The following is a 22,477-nucleotide window of genomic DNA, read 5'->3' as shown; positions in this document are numbered from 1 at the left end:
CTGCGCTTTTGTGTGGTGGCCGATGACCGTTTTCTGAAATTTGCGGATGAAATCTCATCTGTTCTTATCAGTTTAATATCTGATACGTCCCCTATCTGGGGACCATATATTAAATGGATTTTTAGAACAGGGAGATGGAAAAAGAGCTTGCTCTGTCCACTCCACGCATTGACCTGGTATTGCAGTACCTCCAGGACCAGTGCACCCCTTCTTAACCCAGTTTCCAAAAGCAGAACTCGATTCACCTGATTCATATTAGCCCGATTAATGAATTGAAAGAAAGCATACAACTTCATATGCACCTCAATTTGGCCCATTCACTTTTCACACTTCAAACTCCTTTTGCTTTTTATCTTTCACACTTTTTACTTGCTTTATTCATCCAAATGGCAAACTCATCACCACTCAACTTCACCAACTCTGCTATGTCCCATGCAGTATCTTGTTCTCAGGCTAATCTAGATCATGTGCAATTGAATGGAATAGATCCCTTTTGGACAAAGTGGATTCTATTGCTGCTGCTGCTGCTGCTGCTGCTGCAGTGACCACAGGTGTGTTGCAACCTGCTGCAAAGCCTGATACCACAATATAAGGAACGTCAAATACTAAGAATGGGCGGCCTATGAAAGAATTAGTACTTTCATTAAGTATACTAAACCGGCTAATTGGGAATAGACAAACTGTAAAAAGCCCTCTGAGAAAGCCCCTCTCTAACCTTTGTTAGTAAGCTTTTCTGTAGCCTGCCTGTTGATGTATTTTCTGTTTGAACAGTGCACAACATGAAGAGACGGAACACTCGCGGCTTGTCACAATGCCCCCCGATGACATCACAATAGCGCTGCTGCCTAGAAAGCTAGCTGCGCAGCAGAAATTGCTCTTTGGGTGGGAGGTGGGCTAGTGGAAGGAGGGGTCAAGCCGTTTTTTTCCCGGATGGTAGGGGGATGACAGGACAAGGGATGCGGGGGGTGAGAAGGGTTCAGAGGGCAGGGTTTGGGGGCTGGGAAGTGAAGGGAAAAGATTAGGGTTTGGGGATGATGAAAGGGCTTTCTACAGGTAAGGATGGCAAAGGGTGGCAGTGACGGAAAGTCAGGCGACCTGTCCTGTCCGTCTTTTTGTATCATGAATTGGAAAGACTGCAAGGGGCAGGGGAGGTGCTTGTGCCCAAAAGGAGGAGTTATTCAGATTCATTGCAGTGGGCGGCGGCTGCAAAACGCACCATTCTTCGTGTTTTTGCTGTGCAAAGCAGCCTTTTCAAGGGTTGGCTTGGGTGACAAAATGTCTTCTGTAGGCGTGGGTTTGTCTCCCTCTCACTCTCTCTCCCTAACATGTGTCCGGCATAGGCCAGGGTGCCACTCGAGGCCCAAACCATTTTGGTTATCGCTTCTCGGCCTTTTGGCTAAGATCAAGTGTAGTCCCTTCATTGGGTTTGCCTTGGTCTTGGCTGGGAGGGGCCCGGGCTTGCACAACCGCAGGCCTCGGGGATTGTTGCGCCTTTTGGTGCTTACGTCCCCTTATGGCTGGTGGTTCCTGGGCTCGGGAGGCGATCACCTGCGGGACTGCGCTTTTGTGTGGTGGCCGATGACCGTTCTCTGAAATTTGCGGATGAAATCTCATCTGTTCTTATCTGTTTAATATCTGATACGTCCCCTATCTGGGGACCATATATTAAATGGATTTTTAGAACAGGGAGATGGAAAAAGAGCTTGCTCTGTCCACTCCACGCATTGACCTGGTATTGCAGTACCTCCAGGACCAGTGCACCCCTTCTTAACCCAGTTTCCAAAAGCAGAACTCGATTCACCTGATTCATATTAGCCCGATTAATGAATTGAAAGAAAGCATACAACTTCATATGCACCTCAATTTGGCCCATTCACTTTTCACACTTCAAACTCCTTTTGCTTTTTATCTTTCACACTTTTTACTTGCTTTATTCATCCAAATGGCAAACTCATCACCACTCAACTTCACCAACTCTGCTATGTCCCATGCAGTATCTTGTTCTCAGGCTAATCTAGATCATGTGCAATTGAATGGAATAGATCCCTTTTGGACAAAGTGGATTCTATTGCTGCTGCTGCTGCTGCTGCTGCAGTGACCACAGGTGTGTTGCAACCTGCTGCAAAGCCTGATACCACAATATAAGGAACGTCAAATACTAAGAATGGGCGGCCTATGAAAGAATTAGTACTTTCATTAAGTATACTAAACCGGCTAATTGGGAATAGACAAACTGTAAAAAGCCCTCTGAGAAAGCCCCTCTCTAACCTTTGTTAGTAAGCTTTTCTGTAGCCTGCCTGTTGATGTATTTTCCGTTTGAACAGTGCACAACATGAAGAGACGGAACACTGGCGGCTTGTCACAATGCCCCCCGATGACATCACAATAGCGCTGCTGCCTAGAAAGCTAGCTGCGCAGCAGAAATTGCTCTTTGGGTGGGAGGTGGGCTAGTGGAAGGAGGGGTCAAGCCGTTTTTTTCCCGGATGGTAGGGGGATGACAGGACAAGGGATGCGGGGGGTGAGAAGGGTTCAGAGGGCAGGGTTTGGGGGCTGGGAAGTGAAGGGAAAAGATTAGGGTTTGGGGATGATGAAAGGGCTTTCTACAGGTAAGGATGGCAAAGGGTGGCAGTGACGGAAAGTCAGGCGACCTGTCCTGTCCGTCTTTTTGTATCATGAATTGGAAAGACTGCAAGGGGCAGGGGAGGTGCTTGTGCCCAAAAGGAGGAGTTATTCAGATTCATTGCAGTGGGCGGCGGCTGCAAAACGCACCATTCTTCGTGTTTTTGCTGTGCAAAGCAGCCTTTTCAAGGGTTGGCTTGGGTGACAAAATGTCTTCTGTAGGCGTGGGTTTGTCTCCCTCTCACTCTCTCTCCCTAACATGTGTCCGGCATAGGCCAGGGTGCCACACGAGGCCCAAACCAATTCTGGTTATCGCTTCTCGGCCTTTTGGCTAAGATCAAGTGTAGTCCCTTCATTGGGTTTGCCTTGGTCTTGGCTGGGAGGGGCCCGGGCTTGCACAACCGCCGGCCTCGGGGATTGTTGTGCCTTTTGGTGCTTACGTCCCCTTATGGCTGGTGGTTCCTGGGCTCGGGAGGCGATCACCTGCGGCACTGCGCTTTTGTGTGGTGGCCGATGACCGTTTTCTGAAATTTGCGGATGAAATCTCATCTGTTCTTATCAGTTTAATATCTGATACGTCCCCTATCTGGGGACCATATATTAAATGGATTTTTAGAACAGGGAGATGGAAAAAGAGCTTGCTCTGTCCACTCCACGCATTGACCTGGTATTGCAGTACCTCCAGGACCAGTGCACCCCTTCTTAACCCAGTTTCCAAAAGCAGAACTCGATTCACCTGATTCATATTAGCCCGATTAATGAATTGAAAGAAAGCATACAACTTCATATGCACCTCAATTTGGCCCATTCACTTTTCACACTTCAAACTCCTTTTGCTTTTTATCTTTCACACTTTTTACTTGCTTTATTCATCCAAATGGCAAACTCATCACCACTCAACTTCACCAACTCTGCTATGTCCCATGCAGTATCTTGTTCTCAGGCTAATCTAGATCATGTGCAATTGAATGGAATAGATCCCTTTTGGACAAAGTGGATTCTATTGCTGCTGCTGCTGCTGCTGCTGCAGTGACCACAGGTGTGTTGCAACCTGCTGCAAAGCCTGATACCACAATATAAGGAACGTCAAATACTAAGAATGGGCGGCCTATGAAAGAATTAGTACTTTCATTAAGTATACTAAACCGGCTAATTGGGAATAGACAAACTGTAAAAAGCCCTCTGAGAAAGCCCCTCTCTAACCTTTGTTAGTAAGCTTTTCTGTAGCCTGCCTGTTGATGTATTTTCCGTTTGAACAGTGCACAACATGAAGAGACGGAACACTGGCGGCTTGTCACAATGCCCCCCGATGACATCACAATAGCGCTGCTGCCTAGAAAGCTAGCTGCGCAGCAGAAATTGCTCTTTGGGTGGGAGGTGGGCTAGTGGAAGGAGGGGTCAAGCCGTTTTTTTCCCGGATGGTAGGGGGATGACAGGACAAGGGATGCGGGGGGTGAGAAGGGTTCAGAGGGCAGGGTTTGGGGGCTGGGAAGTGAAGGGAAAAGATTAGGGTTTGGGGATGATGAAAGGGCTTTCTACAGGTAAGGATGGCAAAGGGTGGCAGTGACGGAAAGTCAGGCGACCTGTCCTGTCCGTCTTTTTGTATCATGAATTGGAAAGACTGCAAGGGGCAGGGGAGGTGCTTGTGCCCAAAAGGAGGAGTTATTCAGATTCATTGCAGTGGGCGGCGGCTGCAAAACGCACCATTCTTCGTGTTTTTGCTGTGCAAAGCAGCCTTTTCAAGGGTTGGCTTGGGTGACAAAATGTCTTCTGTAGGCGTGGGTTTGTCTCCCTCTCACTCTCTCTCCCTAACATGTGTCCGGCATAGGCCAGGGTGCCACTCGAGGCCCAAACCAATTCTGGTTATCGCTTCTCGGCCTTTTGGCTAAGATCAAGTGTAGGCCCTTCATTGGGTTTGCCTTGGTCTTGGCTGGGAGGGGCCCGGGCTTGCACAACCGCCGGCCTCGGGGATTGTTGTGCCTTTTGGTGCTTACGTCCCCTTGTGGCTGGTGGTTCCTGGGCTCGGGAGGCGATCACCTGCAGCACTGCGCTTTTGTGTGGTGGCCGATGACCGTTTTCTGAAAATTGCGGATGAAATCTCATCTGTTCTTATCAGTTTAATATCTGATACGTCCCCTATCTGGGGACCATATATTAAATGGATTTTTAGAACAGGGAGATGGAAAAAGAGCTTGCTCTGTCCACTCCACGCATTGACCTGGTATTGCAGTACCTCCAGGACCAGTGCACCCCTTCTTAACCCAGTTTCCAAAAGCAGAACTCGATTCACCTGATTCATATTAGCCCGATTAATGAATTGAAAGAAAGCATACAACTTCATATGCACCTCAATTTGGCCCATTCACTTTTCACACTTCAAACTCCTTTTGCTTTTTATCTTTCACACTTTTTACTTGCTTTATTCATCCAAATGGCAAACTCATCACCACTCAACTTCACCAACTCTGCTATGTCCCATGCAGTATCTTGTTCTCAGGCTAATCTAGATCATGTGCAATTGAATGGAATAGATCCCTTTTGGACAAAGTGGATTCTATTGCTGCTGCTGCTGCTGCTGCTGCTGCTGCAGTGACCACAGGTGTGTTGCAACCTGCTGCAAAGCCTGATACCACAATATAAGGAACGTCAAATACTAAGAATGGGCGGCCTATGAAAGAATTAGTACTTTCATTAAGTATACTAAACCGGCTAATTGGGAATAGACAAACTGTAAAAAGCCCTCTGAGAAAGCCCCTCTCTAACCTTTGTTAGTAAGCTTTTCTGTAGCCTGCCTGTTGATGTATTTTCCGTTTGAACAGTGCACAACATGAAGAGACGGAACACTGGCGGCTTGTCACAATGCCCCCCGATGACATCACAATAGCGCTGCTGCCTAGAAAGCTAGCTGCGCAGCAGAAATTGCTCTTTGGGTGGGAGGTGGGCTAGTGGAAGGAGGGGTCAAGCCGTTTTTTTCCCGGATGGTAGGGGGATGACAGGACAAGGGATGCGGGGGGTGAGAAGGGTTCAGAGGGCAGGGTTTGGGGGCTGGGAAGTGAAGGGAAAAGATTAGGGTTTGGGGATGATGAAAGGGCTTTCTACAGGTAAGGATGGCAAAGGGTGGCAGTGACGGAAAGTCAGGCGACCTGTCCTGTCCGTCTTTTTGTATCATGAATTGGAAAGACTGCAAGGGGCAGGGGAGGTGCTTGTGCCCAAAAGGAGGAGTTATTCAGATTCATTGCAGTGGGCGGCAGCTGCAAAACGCACCATTCTTCGTGTTTTTGCTGTGCAAAGCAGCCTTTTCAAGGGTTGGCTTGGGTGACAAAATGTCTTCTGTAGGCGTGGGTTTGTCTCCCTCTCACTCTCTCTCCCTAACATGTGTCCGGCATAGGCCAGGGTGCCACTCGAGGCCCAAACCAATTCTGGTTATCGCTTCTCGGCCTTTTGGCTAAGATCAAGTGTAGTGTTGTTCGAAGAGGTGGTTTAAGCTCCAGGCCATCTTAGTACAATGATACAATGCACACTGGAAGGTTGCGCTTGCTAGTACTCTGGGTGGATAGTATATTCATCAAGAGGAAAACATGGCCCTACCAGGATCGAGGCTATTAGACTGAGTAAGGGTGGGGGGCTATGGTACAACGTGCCCCAGGACTGACGACCCTGGAGTGAGTCTGAGCTTGCTGGCTTGGGACCCCGGCAAGCCTTGGGCTCTGTAGCACACCGTACCTTGCCTTTTCATACTTTTTGAGCATATTACCTTATCCTGGCCTTCTGGCTAGGAAGGGAAATTTTTATAATCCCGGTCGGAGGTCTGGTCAGCTTTGGGCTGAGAAACTAACACCCGGTTGGAGGTCCGGGTCAGCTTCGGCTGAGAAACCAACACCCGGTTGGAGGTCTGGGTCAGCTTCGGCTGAGAAACCAACACCCGGTTGGAGGTCCGGTTAGCCTTGGGCTGAGAAACCAACACCGGTTGACGGTCCGGGCAGTTTCGGCTGCGAAACCAACAACTAGTAGCTCTCTACTCCACTTGGGTAAGATGCCTGGGTGGACGCTGGGAGCAACGACAAGGCTCAACCAGGCTTCGGCTTGGGGGAGCACCGAAGATCCCTGACCCTTGCTGTGGCCTTCTGGCTCGGAGGGACGGGGTTGATTTTTGGGGACCCTCTCCTCACGGTGGGGTCCACACGAATCCTAGCCTTTGCACTGTTTTTGGTGTGACTTCGGTCATGCATTTTTTGTGGTGCTTTGGAAAGCTTCATTAAATCAAAAATCTGTTCTTATCAGTTTAATATCTGATAAGTCCCCTATCTGGGGACCATATATTAAATGGATTTTTAGAACAGGGAGATGGAAAAAGAGCTTGCTCTGTCCACTCCACGCATTGACCTGGTATTGCAGTACCTCCAGGACCAGTGCACCCCTTCTTAACCCAGTTTCCAAAAGCAGAACTCGATTCACCTGATTCATATTAGCCCGATTAATGAATTGAAAGAAAGCATACAACTTCATATGCACCTCAATTTGGCCCATTCACTTTTCACACTTCAAACTCCTTTTGCTTTTTATCTTTCACACTTTTTACTTGCTTTATTCATCCAAATGGCAAACTCATCACCACTCAACTTCACCAACTCTGCTATGTCCCATGCAGTATCTTGTTCTCAGGCTAATCTAGATCATGTGCAATTGAATGGAATAGATCCCTTTTGGACAAAGTGGATTCTATTGCTGCTGCTGCTGCTGCTGCTGCAGTGACCACAGGTGTGTTGCAACCTGCTGCAAAGCCTGATACCACAATATAAGGAACGTCAAATACTAAGAATGGGCGGCCTATGAAAGAATTAGTACTTTCATTAAGTATACTAAACCGGCTAATTGGGAATAGACAAACTGTAAAAAGCCCTCTGAGAAAGCCCCTCTCTAACCTTTGTTAGTAAGCTTTTCTGTAGCCTGCCTGTTGATGTATTTTCCGTTTGAACAGTGCACAACATGAAGAGACGGAACACTGGCGGCTTGTCACAATGCCCCCCGATGACATCACAATAGCGCTGCTGCCTAGAAAGCTAGCTGCGCAGCAGAAATTGCTCTTTGGGTGGGAGGTGGGCTAGTGGAAGGAGGGGTCAAGCCGTTTTTTTCCCGGATGGTAGGGGGATGACAGGACAAGGGATGCGGGGGGTGAGAAGGGTTCAGAGGGCAGGGTTTGGGGGCTGGGAAGTGAAGGGAAAAGATTAGGGTTTGGGGATGATGAAAGGGCTTTCTACAGGTAAGGATGGCAAAGGGTGGCAGTGACGGAAAGTCAGGCGACCTGTCCTGTCCGTCTTTTTGTATCATGAATTGGAAAGACTGCAAGGGGCAGGGGAGGTGCTTGTGCCCAAAAGGAGGAGTTATTCAGATTCATTGCAGTGGGCGGCGGCTGCAAAACGCACCATTCTTCGTGTTTTTGCTGTGCAAAGCAGCCTTTTCAAGGGTTGGCTTGGGTGACAAAATGTCTTCTGTAGGCGTGGGTTTGTCTCCCTCTCACTCTCTCTCCCTAACATGTGTCCGGCATAGGCCAGGGTGCCACTCGAGGCCCAAACCAATTCTGGTTATCGCTTCTCGGCCTTTTGGCTAAGATCAAGTGTAGTCCCTTCATTGGATTTGCCTTGGTCTTGGCTGGGAGGGGCCCGGGCTTGCACAACCGCTGGCCTTGGGGATTGTTGCGCCTTTTGGTGCTTACGTCCCCTGTTGGCTGGTGGATCCTGGGCTCGGGAGGCGATCACCTGCGGCACTGCACTTTTGTGTGGTGGCCGATGACTGTTTCTGAAATTTGCGGATGAAATAAAAAAAAAAAAAAAAAATCTGTTCTTATCAGTTTAATATCTGATACGTCCCCTATCCGGGGACCATATATTAAATGGATTTTTAGAACAGGGAGATGGAAAAAGAGCTTGCTCTGTCCACTCCACGCATTGACCTGGTATTGCAGTACCTCCAGGACCAGTGCACCCCTTCTTAACCCAGTTTCCAAAAGCAGAACTCGATTCACCTGATTCATATTAGCCCGATTAATGAATTGAAAGAAAGCATACAACTTCATATGCACCTCAATTTGGCCCATTCACTTTTCACACTTCAAACTCCTTTTGCTTTTTATCTTTCACACTTTTTACTTGCTTTATTCATCCAAATGGCAAACTCATCACCACTCAACTTCACCAACTCTGCTATGTCCCATGCAGTATCTTGTTCTCAGGCTAATCTAGATCATGTGCAATTGAATGGAATAGATCCCTTTTGGACAAAGTGGATTCTATTGCTGCTGCTGCTGCTGCTGCAGTGACCACAGGTGTGTTGCAACCTGCTGCAAAGCCTGATACCACAATATAAGGAACGTCAAATACTAAGAATGGGCGGCCTATGAAAGAATTAGTACTTTCATTAAGTATACTAAACCGGCTAATTGGGAATAGACAAACTGTAAAAAGCCCTCTGAGAAAGCCCCTCTCTAACCTTTGTTAGTAAGCTTTTCTGTAGCCTGCCTGTTGATGTATTTTCCGTTTGAACAGTGCACAACATGAAGAGACGGAACACTGGCGGCTTGTCACAATGCCCCCCGATGACATCACAATAGCGCTGCTGCCTAGAAAGCTAGCTGCGCAGCAGAAATTGCTCTTTGGGTGGGAGGTGGGCTAGTGGAAGGAGGGGTCAAGCCGTTTTTTTCCCGGATGGTAGGGGGATGACAGGACAAGGGATGCGGGGGGTGAGAAGGGTTCAGAGGGCAGGGTTTGGGGGCTGGGAAGTGAAGGGAAAAGATTAGGGTTTGGGGATGATGAAAGGGCTTTCTACAGGTAAGGATGGCAAAGGGTGGCAGTGACGGAAAGTCAGGCGACCTGTCCTGTCCGTCTTTTTGTATCATGAATTGGAAAGACTGCAAGGGGCAGGGGAGGTGCTTGTGCCCAAAAGGAGGAGTTATTCAGATTCATTGCAGTGGGCGGCGGCTGCAAAACGCACCATTCTTCGTGTTTTTGCTGTGCAAAGCAGCCTTTTCAAGGGTTGGCTTGGGTGACAAAATGTCTTCTGTAGGCGTGGGTTTGTCTCCCTCTCACTCTCTCTCCCTAACATGTGTCCGGCATAGGCCAGGGTGCCACTCGAGGCCCAAACCAATTCCGGTTATCGCTTCTCGGCCTTTTGGCTAAGATCAAGTGTAGTCCCTTCATTGGGTTTGCCTTGGTCTTGGCTGGGAGGGGCCCGGGCTTGCACAACCGCCGGCCTCGGGGATTGTTGCGCCTTTTGGTGCTTACGTCCCCTTATGGCTGGTGGTTCCTGGGCTCGGGAGGCGATCACCTGCGGCACTGCGCTTTTGTGTGGTGGCCGATGACCGTTTTCTGAAATTTGCGGATGAAATCTCATCTGTTCTTATCAGTTTAATATCTGATACGTCCCCTATCTGGGGACCATATATTAAATGGATTTTTAGAACAGGGAGATGGAAAAAGAGCTTGCTCTGTCCACTCCACGCATTGACCTGGTATTGCAGTACCTCCAGGACCAGTGCACCCCTTCTTAACCCAGTTTCCAAAAGCAGAACTCGATTCACCTGATTCATATTAGTCCGATTAATGAATTGAAAGAAAGCATACAACTTCATATGCACCTCAATTTGGCCCATTTACTTTTCACACTTCAAACTCCTTTTGCTTTTTATCTTTCACACTTTTTACTTGCTTTATTCATCCAAATGGCAAACTCATCTCCACTCAACTTCACCAACTCTGCTATGTCCCATGCAGTATCTTGTTCTCAGGCTAATCTAGATCATGTGCAATTGAATGGAATAGATCCCTTTTGGACAAAGTGGATTCTATTGCTGCTGCTGCTGCTGCTGCAGTGACCACAGGTGTGTTGCAACCTGCTGCAAAGCCTGATACCACAATATAAGGAACGTCAAATACTAAGAATGGGCGGCCTATGAAAGAATTAGTACTTTCATTAAGTATACTAAACCGGCTAATTGGGAATAGACAAACTGTAAAAAGCCCTCTGAGAAAGCCCCTCTCTAACCTTTGTTAGTAAGCTTTTCTGTAGCCTGCCTGTTGATGTATTTTCCGTTTGAACAGTGCACAACATGAAGAGACGGAACACTGGCGGCTTGTCACAATGCCCCCCGATGACATCACAATAGCGCTGCTGCCTAGAAAGCTAGCTGCGCAGCAGAAATTGCTCTTTGGGTGGGAGGTGGGCTAGTGGAAGGAGGGGTCAAGCCGTTTTTTTCCCGGATGGTAGGGGGATGACAGGACAAGGGATGCGGGGGGTGAGAAGGGTTCAGAGGGCAGGGTTTGGGGGCTGGGAAGTGAAGGGAAAAGATTAGGGTTTGGGGATGATGAAAGGGCTTTCTACAGGTAAGGATGGCAAAGGGTGGCAGTGACGGAAAGTCAGGCGACCTGTCCTGTCCGTCTTTTTGTATCATGAATTGGAAAGACTGCAAGGGGCAGGGGAGGTGCTTGTGCCCAAAAGGAGGAGTTATTCAGATTCATTGCAGTGGGCGGCGGCTGCAAAACGCACCATTCTTCGTGTTTTTGCTGTGCAAAGCAGCCTTTTCAAGGGTTGGCTTGGGTGACAAAATGTCTTCTGTAGGCGTGGGTTTGTCTCCCTCTCACTCTCTCTCCCTAACATGTGTCCGGCATAGGCCAGGGTGCCACTCGAGGCCCAAACCAATTCTGGTTATCGCTTCTCGGCCTTTTGGCTAAGATCAAGTGTAGTCCCTTCATTGTGTTTGCCTTGGTTTTGGCTGGGAGGGGCCCGGGCTTGCACAACCGCCGGCCTCGGGGATTGTTGCGCCTTTTGGTGCTTACGTCCCCTTATGGCTGGTGGTTCCTGGGCTCGGGAGGCGATCACCTGCGGCACTGCGCTTTTGTGTGGTGGCCGATGACCGTTTTCTGAAATTTGCGGATGAAATCTCATCTGTTCTTATCAGTTTAATATCTGATACGTCCCCTATCTGGGGACCATATATTAAATGGATTTTTAGAACAGGGAGATGGAAAAAGAGCTTGCTCTGTCCACTCCACGCATTGACCTGGTATTGCAGTACCTCCAGGACCAGTGCACCCCTTCTTAACCCAGTTTCCAAAAGCAGAACTCGATTCACCTGATTCATATTAGCCCGATTAATGAATTGAAAGAAAGCATACAACTTCATATGCACCTCAATTTGGCCCATTCACTTTTCACACTTCAAACTCCTTTTGCTTTTTATCTTTCACACTTTTTACTTGCTTTATTCATCCAAATGGCAAACTCATCACCACTCAACTTCACCAACTCTGCTATGTCCCATGCAGTATCTTGTTCTCAGGCTAATCTAGATCATGTGCAATTGAATGGAATAGATCCCTTTTGGACAAAGTGGATTCTATTGCTGCTGCTGCTGCTGCTGCTGCAGTGACCACAGGTGTGTTGCAACCTGCTGCAAAGCCTGATGCCACAATATAAGGAACGTCAAATACTAAGAATGGGCGGCCTATGAAAGAATTAGTACTTTCATTAAGTATACTAAACCGGCTAATTGGGAATAGACAAACTGTAAAAAGCCCTCTGAGAAAGCCCCTCTCTAACCTTTGTTAGTAAGCTTTTCTGTAGCCTGCCTGTTGATGTATTTTCCGTTTGAACAGTGCACAACATGAAGAGACGGAACACTGGCGGCTTGTCACAATGCCCCCCGATGACATCACAATAGCGCTGCTGCCTAGAAAGCTAGCTGCGCAGCAGAAATTGCTCTTTGGGTGGGAGGTGGGCTAGTGGAAGGAGGGGTCAAGCCGTTTTTTTCCCGGATGGTAGGGGGATGACAGGACAAGGGATGCGGGGGGTGAGAAGGGTTCAGAGGGCAGGGTTTGGGGGCTGGGAAGTGAAGGGAAAAGATTAGGGTTTGGGGATGATGAAAGGGCTTTCTACAGGTAAGGATGGCAAAGGGTGGCAGTGACGGAAAGTCAGGCGACCTGTCCTGTCCGTCTTTTTGTATCATGAATTGGAAAGACTGCAAGGGGCAGGGGAGGTGCTTGTGCCCAAAAGGAGGAGTTATTCAGATTCATTGCAGTGGGCGGCGGCTGCAAAACGCACCATTCTTCGTGTTTTTGCTGTGCAAAGCAGCCTTTTCAAGGGTTGGCTTGGGTGACAAAATGTCTTCTGTAGGCGTGGGTTTGTCTCCCTCTCACTCTCTCTCCCTAACATGTGTCCGGCATAGGCCAGGGTGCCACTCGAGGCCCAAACCAATTCTGGTTATCGCTTCTCGGCCTTTTGGCTAAGATCAAGTGTAGTCCCTTCATTGGGTTTGCCTTGGTCTTGGCTGGGAGGGGCCCGGGCTTGCACAACCGCCGGCCTCGGGGATTGTTGTGCCTTTTGGTGCTTACGTCCCCTTATGGCTGGTGGTTCCTGGGCTTGGGAGGCGATCACCTGCGGCACTGCGCTTTTGTGTGGTGGCCGATGACCGTTTTCTGAAATTTGCGGATGAAATCTCATCTGTTCTTATCAGTTTAATATCTGATACGTCCCCTATCTGGGGACCATATATTAAATGGATTTTTAGAACAGGGAGATGGAAAAAGAGCTTGCTCTGTCCACTCCACGCATTGACCTGGTATTGCAGTACCTCCAGGACCAGTGCACCCCTTCTTAACCCAGTTTCCAAAAGCAGAACTCGATTCACCTGATTCATATTAGCCCGATTAATGAATTGAAAGAAAGCATACAACTTCATATGCACCTCAATTTGGCCCATTCACTTTTCACACTTCAAACTCCTTTTGCTTTTTATCTTTCACACTTTTTACTTGCTTTATTCATCCAAATGGCAAACTCATCACCACTCAACTTCACCAACTCTGCTATGTCCCATGCAGTATCTTGTTCTCAGGCTAATCTAGATCATGTGCAATTGAATGGAATAGATCCCTTTTGGACAAAGTGGATTCTATTGCTGCTGCTGCTGCTGCTGCTGCAGTGACCACAGGTGTGTTGCAACCTGCTGCAAAGCCTGATACCACAATATAAGGAACGTCAAATACTAAGAATGGGCGGCCTATGAAAGAATTAGTACTTTCATTAAGTATACTAAACCGGCTAATTGGGAATAGACAAACTGTAAAAAGCCCTCTGAGAAAGCCCCTCTCTAACCTTTGTTAGTAAGCTTTTCTGTAGCCTGCCTGTTGATGTATTTTCCGTTTGAACAGTGCACAACATGAAGAGACGGAACACTGGCGGCTTGTCACAATGCCCCCCGATGACATCACAATAGCGCTGCTGCCTAGAAAGCTAGCTGCGCAGCAGAAATTGCTCTTTGGGTGGGAGGTGGGCTAGTGGAAGGAGGGGTCAAGCCGTTTTTTTCCCGGATGGTAGGGGGATGACAGGACAAGGGATGCGGGGGGTGAGAAGGGTTCAGAGGGCAGGGTTTGGGGGCTGGGAAGTGAAGGGAAAAGATTAGGGTTTGGGGATGATGAAAGGGCTTTCTACAGGTAAGGATGGCAAAGGGTGGCAGTGACGGAAAGTCAGGCGACCTGTCCTGTCCGTCTTTTTGTATCATGAATTGGAAAGACTGCAAGGGGCAGGGGAGGTGCTTGTGCCCAAAAGGAGGAGTTATTCAGATTCATTGCAGTGGGCGGCGGCTGCAAAACGCACCATTCTTCGTGTTTTTGCTGTGCAAAGCAGCCTTTTCAAGGGTTGGCTTGGGTGACAAAATGTCTTCTGTAGGCGTGGGTTTGTCTCCCTCTCACTCTCTCTCCCTAACATGTGTCCGGCATAGGCCAGGGTGCCACTCGAGGCCCAAACCAATTCTGGTTATCGCTTCTCGGCCTTTTGGCTAAGATCAAGTGTAGTGTTGTTCGAAGAGGTGGTTTAAGCTCCAGGCCACCTTAGTACAATGATACAATGCACACTGGAAGGTTGCGCTTGCTAGTACTCTGGGTGGATAGTATATTCATCTAGAGGAAAACATGGCCCTACCAGGATCGAGGCTATTAGACTGAGTAAGGGTGGGGGGCTATGGTACAACGTGCCCCAGGACTGACGACCCTGGAGTGAGTCTGAGCTTGCTGGCTTGGGACCCCGGCAAGCCTTGGGCTCTGTAGCACACCGTACCTTGCCTTTTCATACTTTTTGAGCATATTACCCTATCCCGGCCTTCTGGCTAGGAAGGGAAATTTTTACAATCCCGGTCGGAGGTCTGGTCAGCTTTGGGCTGAGAAACTAACACCCGGTTGGAGGTCTGGGTCAGCTTCGGCTGAGAAACCAACACCCGGTTGGAGGTCTGGGTCAGCTTCGGCTGAGAAACCAACACCCGGTTGGAGGTCCGGTTAGCCTTGGGCTGAGAAACCAACACCGGTTGACGGTCCGGGCAGTTTCGGCTGCGAAACCAACAACTAGTAGCTCTCTACTCCACTTGGGTAAGATGCCTGGGTGGACGCTGGGAGCAACGACAAGGCTCAACCAGGCTTCGGCTTGGGGGAGCACCGAAGATCCCTGACCCTTGCTGTGGCCTTCTGGCTCGGAGGGACGGGGTTGATTTTTGGGGACCCTCTCCTCACGGTGGGGTCCACACGAATCCTAGCCTTTGCACTGTTTTTGGTGTGACTTCGGTCATGCATTTTTTGTGGTGCTTTGGAAAGCTTCATTAAATCAAAAATCTGTTCTTATCAGTTTAATATCTGATACGTCCCCTATCTGGGGACCATATATTAAATGGATTTTTAGAACAGGGAGATGGAAAAAGAGCTTGCTCTGTCCACTCCACGCATTGACCTGGTATTGCAGTACCTCCAGGACCAGTGCACCCCTTCTTAACCCAGTTTCCAAAAGCAGAACTCGATTCACCTGATTCATATTAGCCCGATTAATGAATTGAAAGAAAGCATACAACTTCATATGCACCTCAATTTGGCCCATTCACTTTTCACACTTCAAACTCCTTTTGCTTTTTATTTTTCACACTTTTTACTTGCTTTATTCATCCAAATGGCAAACTCATCACCACTCAACTTCACCAACTCTGCTATGTCCCATGCAGTATCTTGTTCTCAGGCTAATCTAGATCATGTGCAATTGAATGGAATAGATCCCTTTTGGACAAAGTGGATTCTATTGCTGCTGCTGCTGCTGCTGCTGCAGTGACCACAGGTGTGTTGCAACCTGCTGCAAAGCCTGATACCACAATATAAGAAACGTCAAATACTAAGAATGGGCGGCCTATGAAAGAATTAGTACTTTCATTAAGTATACTAAACCGGCTAATTGGGAATAGACAAACTGTAAAAAGCCCTCTGAGAAAGCCCCTCTCTAACCTTTGTTAGTAAGCTTTTCTGTAGCCTGCCTGTTGATGTATTTTCCGTTTGAACAGTGCACAACATGAAGAGACGGAACACTGGCGGCTTGTCACAATGCCCCCCGATGACATCACAATAGCGCTGCTGCCTAGAAAGCTAGCTGCGCAGCAGAAATTGCTCTTTGGGTGGGAGGTGGGCTAGTGGAAGGAGGGGTCAAGCCGTTTTTTTCCCGGATGGTAGGGGGATGACAGGACAAGGGATGCGGGGGGTGAGAAGGGTTCAGAGGGCAGGGTTTGGGGGCTGGGAAGTGAAGGGAAAAGATTAGGGTTTGGGGATGATGAAAGGGCTTTCTACAGGTAAGGATGGCAAAGGGTGGCAGTGACGGAAAGTCAGGCGACCTGTCCTGTCCGTCTTTTTGTATCATGAATTGGAAAGACTGCAAGGGGCAGGGGAGGTGCTTGTGCCCAAAAGGAGGAGTTATTCAGATTCATTGCAGTGGGCGGCGGCTGCAAAACGCACCATTCTTCGTGTTTTTGCTGTGCAAAGCAGCCTTTTCAAGGGTTGGCTTGGGTGACAAAATGTCTTCTGTAGGCGTGGGTTTGTCTCCCTCTCACTCTCTCTCCCTAACATGTGTCCGGCATAGGCCAGGGTGCCACTCGAGGCCCAAACCAATTCTGGTTATCGCTTCTCGGCCTTTTGGCTAAGATCAAGTGTAGTATCTGTTCTTATCAGAACAAACTGAGCTAGCTACACTTGACGAGATCCGATCAGGGAGACGAGCTCCAAAGCCCAGCCGAGACCGGAAGAGGGAGATCGGACGGAAGAAGAGCTTGGCAGAAAGAAGCAAGAAGACGAAGGCTCGGAGAAGACTTGGGGAGACCAGAGGAACTTCGAGGAGGAACACAGCGGGAGAAGACACCCGGAGAAGAATCCAAGATCCAGCTCCGGGAACTCAAGCAGGAACCAGCCATGGCAAGCAAGCCAGAGAAGGCAGCCAAGAAGGCTCAGGACCCAGGGACCTCCAGGAAGGCTCATCCAGAGGCTTCTTCGGCCCAAGAGGCCCCTACCTCCGACGCCAGCCAGCCGGAGGGAGCCCGGACGCCGCCTGAAAAGGCTCCAACCCTGGAGCCTTGGATGCGGCAGACGGTCGCCCTGAAGCTAAAGGCGGTGGATGGTAGGTTGCCGGACATGTCCAGCGACGTGTTCTGCAAGAAGATGATTCTGGATCAGGGCTTCTCCAGGGCGGAAACCCTGAGTGTCCAGACCTTCATGACTGGCATTTTTCTGGTAACCTTTGCCACGGTGAATGCCTGCAGGAGATACTGGGAGGCGATGAACGCAGCGATGCCGGACTCCCCTTTTCATTCTTTCTTAGGATCCTGTCCTATACAGAGGGATGAGAAGAGGATCACGGTCTCCATGCGGAACCCGCACACCCCAGGAAGAGACATCTCCACGTTCCTGGGACGTCTCTGCACAGTGGTGAGGGAGCCATCCCACATCCTTAACGGCAACGGATTCTGGACGGGTAAGTGGTCAGTAACCGTTCGACTCTACAGGGAACCAGCATCCGAGGATGGTCTCCAGCACCTGCCCCCGACATTCTCTCTGGGAAACTCCTTTGGTCTCATCTACTACCCGGACATGCCACACAACTGCAGGAAATGTGGCGGGAAAGGGCATTCGATGAAGACCTGCAAGGAGGACGCCTGCAGGGTTTGCCGGGTGACAGGACACAGCTCCAAGGACTGCCCAAAGAAGAAGACTTGCAACCTATGTGGACAGGCGGACCACCTTTACAAGGACTGCCCACAGCGGGAGAAATCCTGGGCAAGGGTTGCCGCGGCGACCCAGTATCGGGTAGTCACAGCTTCGTCGACCAAGGCAGCTACGACCAAGGCCACAGAGGCCAAGGACAAGGCGGCCAAGAACCCGGCGACCGTGGCTCCAGCCGATGCCCCAGCAGCCACGGAGTCCAGGGAAAAGAAGGGTAAGAAAACTGTTGCCCCCTCCCTGGTCCCCCCCCCCCTGTCACCCCTGTCCAAACCCCTCCCCCCCCGGCCAACCCTACTGAGGATTCCACTACCTCCACCTCATTTCCCTACTCCTCAGTTGGTCTCCTCACCCCCCCCCCCAAAGCCCACTCTCCCTCCCCAGACCATGAGAGCAGAGGGCCTCAGCACTCTTGCACTTTTCACCGAGGAGGATTTTCCAGCTCTTGTCTCCTCAGGTACAGGCCAAAGGAAAAGGAAGGTGGAAGATAGTCCTGTCGCAGAACCTTCCAAGCTGTTCATTGTGGACCCCAATCCACCCCAGGAAGAGGAGGATGGCCTCCTCCCAGAACCGGACGTGTTGGAGCAGATGGTGGAGTCCCTTGTGGCCGAAGAAGAAATGGAGGAGTCGGAAGCCACCGAGGCACCATCCCTGCTCGAGCAGCTAGAAGAAGAGGGTCTGCTGGAGATACCCTTACCAGCAGGTGCCAAAGAGGAAGAACCGCCCGACCGGAGTGGTAACTAAGGCACACCGCCTGCTCTAACTTTCTCTTTCCTCCAATGACTGCTAACATTAACATCTTTTCCATTAATGTTAGGAGCATCAGAGACAAGTTCCGACGTCAGACAATTTTTGCGTTCCTTAACACTCAGTCTAGTGATGTATTTTTCCTGCAGGAATGCTCCCTTCCCTCCTCTAGGTCCTTCAACCATCTGGCCAGGGAGTGGACCCATGGCCCATCCTACTGGTCTGGCGGGGGCGACTGTAGGTCCGCGGGGGTCGCCGTGCTGATCAGGGGAAGCGCCTTCACATTGGACTCTGTTCAGGAAATCGTCTGCGGCAGGTTACTGCTCGTGGATGGCACCTGGGCGGGAGAACCTGTCAGGTTCATCAATGTGTATGCTTCTCCTGTGAAGAGCGATCGACTGGAGCTCCTCCAAGCCCTGCGCCCTCAGCTCGCTACCGCCAGGACGGTAGTGATGGCCGGGGATTTCAACTGCCCAATTGAGGAGGATGGACGCAGTTCTGGAACGGCTGCCAAGTTGGACGTCACATCCAAACTGCTCATTGAGATGGTGACCGAAGCCTCTCTTGTGGACGTTGTTGGCTCCATCGGACACGGATCCGTGAACTATTCATGGTGCCGATCCGATGGCTCGCTGCGTTCCAGGATTGACTTTGTGTTTACCTCTCGGGCGGTTGGGCGGAGTGGGCACTCGATGGTCCCCTGCTTCTTCTCTGACCACAGAGCCATTCACTTTCAAGGTGTGCTGGGCCATGGCTTCCCCATTGGCCCGGGCTCCTGGAAGCTGAACTGCTCTCTGCTGGAAAAGGGTGAGATTCTGGAGGAGCTTAGAGCTGCCTACTCCACGTGGCGGGCCTACAAGGCGGGCTTCCAGTCTGTTTCTGACTGGTGGGAATACGTTAAACTCGAGTTCCGTTTCTTCTTTCAGGCAAAGAGTCAACAACAGGCGTGTCTGAAGAGGAGGGACTTCAGGAGACTCCAGCGTGAGCTGCGTTCCCTGCAGGACCTTCTTCGATGCGGCTGGGACGTGAGAGAGGAGCTGGAGGAGACTAAGAGGAGCCTGAAAAGGCACTTCGAGGAGGAGTCCGAGCGAATTGTCTTCCGTTCCAAAGTGGAGAATCTGGAGAAGGGTGAGAAATGTAACTCGTTCTTTTTCAGGAAACTCCACGCCGGTCACACGCCCATGAATGAACTACGAGACGAGAGTGGAAGCATACGACGCGGGAAAGAGAATGTGATGAAGGTCGTCAGCGACTTCTACAGCGAACTCTACGCCCGCAAGACTACTGACCCCGAGGCCGCCGATAAGTTCCTGTCAGGTATCACTAACCATCTTGACCCTGCAGACGCGGCAGCCATGGACGTTCCTCTGACGGTGGACGAGCTGCTCTCGGCCGCCAAATCCTTTAGTTCTGGCAGGACACCGGGCAGTGACGGCCTCCCAGCAGAGCTCTATGTAGCGCTGGGAGACCTAATCTGTCCGGACCTGTTAGGGCTGTATGAGGAGATGGTGGTGGAGGGCAGAATGCCTCCATCTCTGAGGGAAGGAATGGTCACGATCCTGTACAAGCGTAAAGGAGAGAGGTGCGACCTGAAGAATTGGCGTCCCATCACCCTTCTGAATGTCGACTACAAGATCCTGGCCAAGACGATGGCAACGAGACTGAAGACGGTTATCGGACGGATCATCCACCCGGATCAGACCTGCGGCATCCCCGGACGTCGCATCGCAGACAGCCTGGCTCTCATGCGGGACACGGTCGAGTACATCAAAGCCCGCCGGGTGCACGCAGCCCTGATCTCGTTGGATCAGGAAAAGGCCTTCGACCGTGTTTCCCATGAGTTCCTGGGCAAAGCTCTGCACAGGTTAGGTTTGGGTAACATGTTTTGTTTGTATGTCCAACTAATGTATTTTGATATTCACAGCTCGGTGTTGGTAAACGGCTGGAAGACTGACCCCTTCCCGGTCCTCTCAGGGGTCAGACAAGGCTGTCCTCTGTCACCTCTTCTTTTTGTTTGTGTTATAGAACTCTTTGCAGAGGCTATCCGGCGGAATGGAGAGATCAGAGGGATCACCGCACCAGGACCAGAACGCTTCGAGGTCAAGTGCTCGCTCTACATGGACGACGTGACCGTCTTCTGCGCGGACCGGCGCTCAGTCGACACCCTCGTCCAGACCTGTGAGACCTTCGGACGGGCTTCGGGAGCCAAAGTCAACTGCGGGAAGTCGGAAGCCATGCTCTTCGGGGACTGGCAGCCGGCCTCTTCCGCCCCCTTCCCTTTCAGCATCCAGCCGGATTTCATCAAGGTTCTTGGAGTCTGGTTCGGGAAGGAAGGAGCAGCCCTCAAGTCCTGGGAGGAACGCTTGACCAAGATCACCCAACGGATCGGTCTGTGGAGCCTCAGACGCCTCACCTGTGAGGGAAAAGCACTGGTCCTGCGTAACGAGGTACTGCCCGTGCTGCAGTACACGGCCCAGGCCTGGCCCCCCCTTGCCACCGTGTGCAGGGCCATTACCAGGACGGTGTTTCGTTTTGTCTGGGGATCCAAGATGGACAGAGTAAAGCGGAGCATCATGTACAAGGATCCTCGCAAGGGTGGGAAGGGCGTACCCGATATCCCCACCCTCCTGCGATCCTCCTTCGTATGTGACTGCGTTCGCCGAACTCTGCGAGTCAAGAGAGGTTCCGCGGGTGGGTCCATGTCTCGCTTCTTCCTGCTCCCCCTTTGGAGACGGTTAGGCTGGGACAAGTGGGACAGCTCCTTCCCCTACAACTGGACGGCGCCATGGTTCTACGGAGACGTGGTTCGGTTTGTGAGGGAACACCAACTGGAGGGACTCAAGCCTGATTTGTGGAAGCCAAAGACTATCCACAAACTCATCAGAGCCAAGGACGAAATGGAGAACATTCCAGGACTTCATCACGACACACTGGAGACTGTTTGGACAAACGTGTCATCGGCAGGATTGACCAACGGGCACAAGGACTTGTCATGGATGGCGATACAGGGCGGACTGCCCGTCCGGTCATTCATGCACGCCCGGAACCTGTGCAAAACCCGGTACTGCCCAAGGTGCCCCTTCGTGGAGGAAACATCGCTGCACGCCTTTTGGGACTGCCGTTTCGCACAGCGCCTGTTGGTTGCCCTGGAGGATGACCTGAGGAACTCCGTCCCCAGAGGGAGCCTATCGTACCATTCCGTACTTTATGGACTCTTCCCTGGGACTCACACCGTTGGAGCCATCCAGGAGGCTTGGCGCCTTATGAACTGCTTTAAGGACGCTATTTGGGTCGCCAGGAACCGGCTCATCTTGAAGAGGGAGAGGATGTCTATCCAGGATTGCCGCAGGCTGATCCACAGCCTGCTCAGAGACTATTCCATCATGGACAGTCCGGACGACAGCGCCGAGGAGGAGGGTTAGACCTCTTCCATGCCCCCTCCCTCCTTTTCCCGTTATGTGCGTCTTTCAATAAAGCTTCGGGCCTGTGATTTCCCCACCCTATCCCCCTTTTCCCCTACCCCCATCCCCCAATCGCCGGTTCGTCGTTATTTATTGTCTAACTTTTTCTTTCAGCTTGAGTGTTATGGATAAGCATAGGAGCGTGATGTATAGTTTAGTGCGTCGTACTCTATGGCTATGTAAGAAGGATTGTATATTTCTGTGTGTACGGGGCTGCGGCACTGTACACGGTTTGTTACCTTTTTGTGAGTAGTGCATGATAATAAAGATGCTGTTAAATCAAAAATCTGTTCTTATCAGTTTAATATCTGATACGTCCCCTATCTGGGGACCATATATTAAATGGATTTTTAGAACAGGGAGATGGAAAAAGAGCTTGCTCTGTCCACTCCACGCATTGACCTGGTATTGCAGTACCTCCAGGACCAGTGCACCCCTTCTTAACCCAGTTTCCAAAAGCAGAACTCGATTCACCTGATTCATATTAGCCCGATTAATGAATTGAAAGAAAGCATACAACTTCATATGCACCTCAATTTGGCCCATTCACTTTTCACACTTCAAACTCCTTTTGCTTTTTATCTTTCACAC

The 22,477-nt window shown here is 50.3% G+C and overlaps 9 non-coding genes and 4 pseudogenes across 9 annotated transcripts; all 13 read left to right on the top strand.

The window, feature by feature from the left end:
- Positions 1 to 25: 25 nt before the first annotated feature.
- On the top strand, positions 26 to 210 carry LOC142293249 (U2 spliceosomal RNA). The gene has a single exon (XR_012751226.1). It is a non-coding gene; the product is annotated as a U2 spliceosomal RNA (small nuclear RNA).
- A 1,371-nt stretch (positions 211 to 1,581) lies between these two features.
- Positions 1,582 to 1,766, top strand: LOC142292625 (U2 spliceosomal RNA). Its single transcript, XR_012750754.1, has one exon. It is a non-coding gene; the product is annotated as a U2 spliceosomal RNA (small nuclear RNA).
- Positions 1,767 to 3,135: 1,369 nt separating this feature from the next.
- Positions 3,136 to 3,320, top strand: LOC142293248 (U2 spliceosomal RNA). Its single transcript, XR_012751225.1, has one exon. It is a non-coding gene; the product is annotated as a U2 spliceosomal RNA (small nuclear RNA).
- Positions 3,321 to 4,689: 1,369 nt separating this feature from the next.
- Positions 4,690 to 4,874, top strand: LOC142293279 (U2 spliceosomal RNA). The gene has a single exon (XR_012751254.1). It is a non-coding gene; the product is annotated as a U2 spliceosomal RNA (small nuclear RNA).
- Positions 4,875 to 6,846: 1,972 nt separating this feature from the next.
- On the top strand, positions 6,847 to 7,039 carry LOC142293134 (U2 spliceosomal RNA). The gene has a single exon (XR_012751136.1). It is a non-coding gene; the product is annotated as a U2 spliceosomal RNA (small nuclear RNA).
- Positions 7,040 to 8,405: 1,366 nt separating this feature from the next.
- On the top strand, positions 8,406 to 8,606 carry LOC142292495 (U2 spliceosomal RNA; annotated as a pseudogene).
- Positions 8,607 to 9,972: 1,366 nt separating this feature from the next.
- LOC142293247 (U2 spliceosomal RNA) lies at positions 9,973 to 10,157 on the top strand. Its single transcript, XR_012751224.1, has one exon. It is a non-coding gene; the product is annotated as a U2 spliceosomal RNA (small nuclear RNA).
- Positions 10,158 to 11,318: 1,161 nt separating this feature from the next.
- Positions 11,319 to 11,458, top strand: LOC142292730 (U2 spliceosomal RNA; annotated as a pseudogene).
- A 65-nt stretch (positions 11,459 to 11,523) lies between these two features.
- LOC142293246 (U2 spliceosomal RNA) lies at positions 11,524 to 11,708 on the top strand. Its single transcript, XR_012751223.1, has one exon. It is a non-coding gene; the product is annotated as a U2 spliceosomal RNA (small nuclear RNA).
- Positions 11,709 to 13,077: 1,369 nt separating this feature from the next.
- LOC142293245 (U2 spliceosomal RNA) lies at positions 13,078 to 13,262 on the top strand. Its single transcript, XR_012751222.1, has one exon. It is a non-coding gene; the product is annotated as a U2 spliceosomal RNA (small nuclear RNA).
- A 1,966-nt stretch (positions 13,263 to 15,228) lies between these two features.
- Positions 15,229 to 15,421, top strand: LOC142293117 (U2 spliceosomal RNA). The gene has a single exon (XR_012751123.1). It is a non-coding gene; the product is annotated as a U2 spliceosomal RNA (small nuclear RNA).
- Positions 15,422 to 16,585: 1,164 nt separating this feature from the next.
- Positions 16,586 to 16,673, top strand: LOC142292681 (U2 spliceosomal RNA; annotated as a pseudogene).
- Positions 16,674 to 22,121: 5,448 nt separating this feature from the next.
- Positions 22,122 to 22,325, top strand: LOC142293118 (U2 spliceosomal RNA; annotated as a pseudogene).
- The last annotated feature ends 152 nt before the right edge of the window (positions 22,326 to 22,477 follow it).

Source organism: Anomaloglossus baeobatrachus, chromosome 2 (genome assembly GCF_048569485.1).
Source record: "Anomaloglossus baeobatrachus isolate aAnoBae1 chromosome 2, aAnoBae1.hap1, whole genome shotgun sequence".
NCBI lineage: Eukaryota > Metazoa > Chordata > Amphibia > Anura > Aromobatidae > Anomaloglossus > Anomaloglossus baeobatrachus.
Note: the sequence above shows the minus strand (reverse complement) of the source record. Positions and strands in the feature narration are given on the sequence as shown.